This window comes from Monodelphis domestica, chromosome 5, assembly GCF_027887165.1.
Source record: "Monodelphis domestica isolate mMonDom1 chromosome 5, mMonDom1.pri, whole genome shotgun sequence".
NCBI lineage: Eukaryota > Metazoa > Chordata > Mammalia > Didelphimorphia > Didelphidae > Monodelphis > Monodelphis domestica.
The window spans coordinates 98,393,166-98,400,353 of NC_077231.1; positions in this window are offsets into that span (position 1 = coordinate 98,393,166).

Below are 7,188 nucleotides of genomic sequence, written 5' to 3' on the forward strand. Positions count from 1 at the left end.
TCTTGGGTAGAGCCCGGATGAGGCTCTGGTGAAGGGGAACAGAGAGCCACCGGGCAGGACGGAGGGCGACAGGCCCAAGAACCTCCAAAGGAAATTCCATAACATCTGGCCATGGCGGCTGCCTCCAGATTCCAGGGGAGGCAGGGGGGCAGGCCAGGATATTGGAAGGCTCCGGGGCCCAGCACAGCCGTGAACGTGTCTGACAAGAAGCTGGCTTTACGCCATCTGAGTCTGACTGTTTCATTGCTCCCCAGATCCCAACTTGAGGTCTCATCACCCCTACAACGTTTACCATTTAAGCAAATGGAAAGACCTGGAAACCAGGTTCCCCCTTCTCCATCTCCACAACAGAGCTGCCTTGCCCAGTGGTTGCCATAGAGACCCAGAGCCTCCTGCTCTGTTTTTAATCGTATAATTACAAGAATGGCAGCTCTCAGCGTGCCAGGATCAGGCATGTGGGGGAAGAGAGGTTTTGGAAAAACGGATGGAATTTCAGTGAAAATATCCACCCCCCTCCCTCCTCCTTCCCCCTGACTCCTACACAATCTTTTATTTTCCACCGAGGGTTTATTATTTAGGTGGCTTTCTAGACGAGAGAAGCACAGTACAAAGAATCTTGGCTCTGGAGGCAGAAGTCCTGGGTTTGAATCCCACTTTGGTCATGACCAATGTGACCTCAGGCAAATCACTGAATTGCCTTGGGTCTCTGCTTCCTCCCTGCAAAATGAGGGGGTTGGGCTGTCTAAATCTGTGATCTGAGGAGTACATTTCTCCTTGCCTCAGTTTCCTCCTCTGTAATGATGGACTAGATGACCTGAGGTCCCTCTAGCCAAAGAGTAATGGCTAGAGTCAGAATGACCTGGTTTCAAATCCCTCCTCTGACATTTAATTAGCTCTGAGATCAAGGGCAAGTAACCTACTCTCTGAGTCTTGGTTTACTTGTCTATAAAACGGGAATAAAATATCACCTGGAACTCTACTTTAATAGGGTTGTTGTGAAGCTCAAATGAGGCTGTGTGATGCCAGAAAAAGAGTGTGTGAAGTTCTAATCCAGCCCCCTGGTTTTGGGCAAGTTCTTCAGCTTTTCCTGGATCTCTGCTTCCTCCCCCAGCAAAAGGAGAAGGTTGGACTCATCTTCTCCAAGTTTCCTCCAGCTATAATCTAGGATGATTAATTGGCAGATGAAGATGAGACCCAGAGGGAGGAAATGGACTCAGCAAATAAGGGACAGGGTCAGGACTTGAACCTCATTCCCAACTCCCAAATTTGTGCTCTTTCACTAAACTTCATGGATTCTCTGGATTCCTTGCTAGATGGCCCTCCTGGCCCATTCCAGAAAGGAAGGTCCTGGCCTGAGTACTTTCCATTTTTGTCTCTCCAGCTCTCAGAATTCCAAAGCAAGGTTATAGAAAGGGGCCAACTTGTGCCCCCTTCTCTCCCTCCCCACAGACATCTCTAGTGACCTCTGGGAGGGGGAGATGTAGAGAAAAGAAAGAAACCTTCCCACAAGGTCTGGCAACAATTGTGACTATCTTTAACTACCAAGGCTCAGCAGAGAGCACTGAAAGATAGAACTGGAAGAGAACTTGGAACGTCAGAGGTGGAGGGAATCTTAGAACTAGAACAGGGAATTGGGAAGGACCTTAGAACATAGAAAGTCAGAACTGGAAGGGACCTTAGACCAGGGAATGTCAGATTGAGGGGGGACCTTAGAACAGGGAATGTCAAAGCTAGAAGGGGTCTTGGTGGCTGATTAAATCTAACTCACTCCTTTCATAAGTGGAGAACAAACCCAAAAGAGTATCAGAGTGAGTTCTTCAAGCTCATACAACCATTTAGTGGCAGAAGTGGAAATAAATCCAAGTTCTTTCACTTCTGAGAACGAGAATATATTCTATCATTTTGGGACTCCCTATCTCAGGATGTTTAGCTGAAATTTACCTGCAGGGGCAATAAGGAGAAACAGAGTCAGAGACAGAGAGAGAAATGGGAACAGAGACAGGCAAAGACAAGGGGGGGGGGGGGAATGGGAGGGGAGGGAACAGGAACAGGGCCAGAGCTAGAGACAAAGAAGATGCTGAAATGGGAGGCATGATTTGGGTTCCCGTTGTGGCCAGCTCTGCTACTCAGGGTCAAAGACATATTTCAGGGAGAGAGGGAAGGTCATCAAGTCCAACTCTCATATTTGTAGATGAGGAAATGATGCCCAGGGAAGGTAGGTGACTTCTTCCAAGTCCTAAGGGACTCACAGAGCTCAAAAGGAGCTGAGCTGGAATTGGAATCTAGGTCACAAAATCTCAGAGCAGGAAAAGACTTCATGTGGCATCTAATCCAATTGATCGTTGAACCCCTTGATGACATCCCCACATATGGGCCTTACTTGAGAGGGCTTTCAGACAGCCCAGGGAATATGGGGAAGTTTTGCTGAGCCTCAGTCTGTCTCTGTAGCTTCTGACTTTATCTTTAGGGGAAATATTGAATGAATATGGTCTCTTTTCAATGTGAGAGTCCCTTAAATACTAGAAGACACTTGTCATTCCAATAACCAAAACTTCTCTTCCCCAGTTGAAACATGACAGGTCCTTCAACCAGTCTTCTCAAAATACAACTTGGACTTGCTTTCATTGACAAAGTCATGCAGGGATCCATCTCTGTCTCTCTCCCTTCTCTCTCTGTCTCTCTGTCATAAGGGTGGGATTTTGTCACCACACAATTTGAGGGTTATTAAAATTCCCAAAAGGTTACGGATGAGCTCATTCAGCAGCTATTTTTAGTTGCCTGTTGCAAGGGAAAGAGCCCTTCCTCTGGAATCATAGACCCAGGATTCAAATCCTGCCTCCATCACCTATGTGATTGTACCTTTCTGTGCCCCCGTTCCCCATATATAAAAGGGCAGGGTTGGCCTGAGGTCCTTTCCAGCCACAGGACTAGGATTTCATGCGTGCTCATCACAAAGATAATGAAAAACACCTCTCAGTCTTCAAGGAACCAAGAGGGAAGCTATCAAGTAATAAGTTAGACCTACTTAGCACCCTAGAGCTCCACCAAATGTCTTCCCCTTCCAAGGAAAGAAGGAGAAGGAAGGAAGGAAGGAAGGAAGGAAGGAAGGAAGGAAGGAAGGAAGGAAGGAAGGAAGGAAGGAAGGAAGGAAGGAAGGAAGGAAGGAAGGAAGGAAGGAAGGAAGGAAGGAAGGAAGGAAGGAAGGAGGAAAGGAAGGAGGAAGAAAGGAAGGGAAGGAATAAGAAGGGAGGGGAAGAAAGGAGGGAAAGGAGAGGAGAGAAAAGGAGAGAAGAGGAGAAGAGAGGAGAAAATGGAAGCTAAACACCAGAGAAATCAGTTTTCAGACCAAAAACACCTTTATCTGTTGCCACCTCAGCCAGGCTCCTGCCCAGCTTCTGCCTTCTCCCTCTACTGTTCCATCCCCAAGATTTAGCTTGTAGACCCTGCTTGGGCTATCCTCTTCCCCTCCTCTCTTATCCTCCCTGCCTGCCCCAACTCAGCCCACTGTTGGCAGCAGCAACCAGCTGGGCGGGGAGCCAGATCAGGCCTCACCAGTCCCACCCAACACGTGTCCAGGGGGGGCCCTGAAGATCAGGGTCATGGGGTCCAAAGTTTGAAGGCCCCATCCCCTTGACCCCCTGGGGGTCCAAGATTCCCGGAGCTGCTTCCCCTACCCCTAAGCCCTTTCTCCCTCTGCACCTGCCCCAGTCTCCATAACAACTATTGTGCCAACCCAACAACCCAGCTGTCCTCACCTCACTGTCTTCACCTCGACTCAGGCCAGGCTTCCAGGACACAAGTAGGGGGTGGGGAGAAGTGTCCTGGACTCCTCCAGGATTGGGAGGAGAGTGCAGGGAGAGATACAGGGAACTAAAAATACAATTTTAAAAGAGAAGGCTCCGCCTAACTTGAGTTGCTGGGGAGTAGAGAATTTAGCCAGGATGGAAAGTGAGAAATTAGGGAGCCCAGATCTTTTATTTTACAGAAAGAGAAGTTGAGAGCCCGGGAAGGAGAGTAAGGTGGTAACAGAACTAGGGATGAAATCCCAGTCTTCCTTTTCCACCATAGAATGTTCTTGCATTATGGTAGTGATAAGAGCAATGGGCTCCTAGACAAGGAAGACCTGGTAGTCAAGCTCTACTTGCACCCCTCCCGAGCTCTGGGACTCTGGGAGAATCAGTCCCCCTCTCAGCCTCAGGGGAATGTCCTCCTTGGGAAAATGGGACTAAGTGGGCCTAGCTGAACTCATGGAGCTGCTGTCACATGATATACCGAAAATGCCTTGGAAACCATAAGGCCAATGGAGGTGTCCGCCATGATGAATTCCATTCTACCTCCAGGCTGGAGAGACCCAGCAGAGCTCCCCACTGAACCAGAAAACAGGCTTTGACCCTCGGAGGTCATTCTGTGACCACGAAGAGGTCTAAGCAGATGAACGAGGCTGCAGGGGCATGTCTGCTGCCATCTGGTGGTAGCCAGTTGTGAGGGTGCTGGTGGTGACCCAGATGTATAGACATGTGGGGAGAAGGGACAAGAGGCAGAAACAAAGACAGAGACTGAGGATGGGAGAGACACACAGAGAAAGAGGAGAGGGAGGAAGGAAGATCATAGTGAGGTAGAAAAAGAGACTCAGAGATGCAGAGAGAGAGACAGACAGCCAGAGAGAGACAGAGAGACAGAGACAGAGACAGAGAGACAGAGAGAGACAGAGACCCACACGGAGAAAGAGAAGGAAAGAGAGGAGAGAAGAAAGGAGAAAGAGAGAGACAGGGGGAGGCAAAGAAAACAGACGGCAGCAAGTTGAGTCCCAGGTGGAAAGAGAAAACAGAGATCCAGAGATCGCAGTCCTGGCAAGGAGGGAGAGGGGAGGGCAGTCCCAGCATCTGGAACATTCGAAGGAAAGGCAGACGGGGGGGAGGGGGCGGGGGGGGGGCAGGGAAAGGCAGGGCTTGCTTCGGGGATTGGAGATGATAACTACTGTGGACTGGAGCCCAGAGGGTAGAGTATGAAATAAGGTTGAAAATGTCGAGCTCCTCAAAGTGGAGGAATTTGAATGGTACTCCGTAGTCAGTAAGAGGGCGAGAGAGTGCAGAGCTGAATTCAGAATCCTGAAGATCTGGGTTCCAGTGGAATTGCCCGTTGGCTACGGGAAGGGGGGAGGGGGAGAACATGAATCATGTAACCAGGGGAAATAGTCTAAATTAATTCATTAAAATTCTTCAAATAAAAAAATAAAAGAAAGCAGCATTTCATGATGTCTTCATAACCGATTTTTTAAAAGCCTCTCGAGCCTGTGAACGCTCCCCCATGCAATATTCTCCCAAGAACAGAGTGGACTCGAGCCCCTTTTGCTGGCGTTCTCAAACTGCTCCCCCGGGTATTTGCGAGTTTGGGATCTCCGTCAGCCCAGTCCGGGGAGGGGAAAGTCTAAAGGCTCCCAACCTCCTCTCCCAGACTAAGGGAGTGGAGATGGGATTAGTGGTGAAGAGGCGCCTGAGGCTGAAGCCCGGGGCTCTTCCGCCCCTTCCTTCCTCTGTGGGGGAGGAGAGAGCCTCGGCACTCCCTTATCGATCGCCTTTACCGGCTCCGACTAGCTGGCTCGTTTTGGACCGGATTCAGAGGGCATGAGCAAGCCTTTCAGCCAATCCAAACAGACTTCTCTTGACTCTGAGGGAAGTGTCGGGGCCTCCTTCGCCCCGCACACAATGGGGACGTTCTCCTCGGATAAACGTCGCGGGGCCGAGCGTTTTAGCACTTACTTCTAGTGGGTGGGCTCCCTGATTTACCGACTCAGCGGCCTCTTGCCTTACGTGAGCCATAGGGTGATCCTCATTTTAACGGGCGGGCGAGAGACTGAGCCAAGTCTGAGGTGGGGCTGCCTCTGCACCTCTAGATTCCAAGTTCTAAGGATCTTTGCCTTAGCTCACGCCACTACCCTAAAAGGGATTCCCCACCCAACTCGGTAAGCCTGGAGCGAAGAAAATTCCCTTTCTTACTAGTGTCGGGGTTCGAGCAGCCTTCAGTGAGCAAACATCTGGGGCCAGGCTTCAGAACTCAGGTACAGGGAGGAGGCCTGGGTCTGCTTTGCTATCATGCCAAGGTGCCCCTGGCAAACAGCTGGCATTCATATGGCACCTTCCCTGCTGCAGGCCAGAACCCTTGTTTGGGGCTTATTCTGTATTGCCCCCAGGTGAGGTGAGTCATCATTCATTCCTGTCTCCCTCTTAGAGGCTGGGGGTCACCTGGGGCATCGAGCTAAATTGAGAACCTGTCTAAAGGCCACACTGGCCCTCCCCCATGTTGGGGGAGGGCAGACTAGACCAGGGACCTTTAGCTTCTTTTGTGACATGGCTCCCTTTGGCCATCTGGTGAAACCTAATGTCCTCTTCTCAGAAGAATTCTTAAATGCACAAAATAAAATACATCTGACCGTAAAGGACACTAGTGGAGGGTGGTGGAGAAGAGAGAGGGGTGGGGGTGAGGGAAAGGGAGGGAGAGAGAGACAGAGAGAGAGAGAGAGAGAGAGAGAGAGAGAGAATGGGAGGGAGGGAGAGAGAGGAGAGAGAATGGGAGGGAAGGAGAGAGAAAGAGAGTTGGAAACCAGTCATATTGAAATATTTACTTTTTTCACATTCAGGTTCATTGATCCCCCGAAATCTGTGGCCCCCCAAGTTGAAGACCACCACATGTCTTAGAAACTTAGAAACATAGTGGTAGTCTCTCCATGACTGAGAATGACTATTGTCTTTGTACATTATCATCTATTGATGTACCCTCATGTGGCATTGATCCCCTGAAATCTGTGGCCCCCCCAAGTTGAAGACCATCACATGTCTTAGAACCTTAGAAACACAGTATCCTTGGAATCATATGATGTCAGAATTGGAAGGAAACTTAGCGACCATTTAGTCTAATCCCTCTCATTTTAAAATAAGGAAACAGATCTAGAAAGGTTAAGGGATTGCCCACAGCAAAGATGAAATCCTGGTTCTTTACAGCTTCCCTAGCATTCTCTACATCTGGAAACCTCTCTGCATAATAAAAGAATATTAATACCAGAAGGAACCTTAGAAATTCTCCTGTCCAGATCCTGTTTTACAGATGAAGAAACTGAACACTTTCTCAAAATCATACTTCTAAGTGTATGAAAAAAATACAAGTTATATTGAAATAAACATTTTTTAAAAG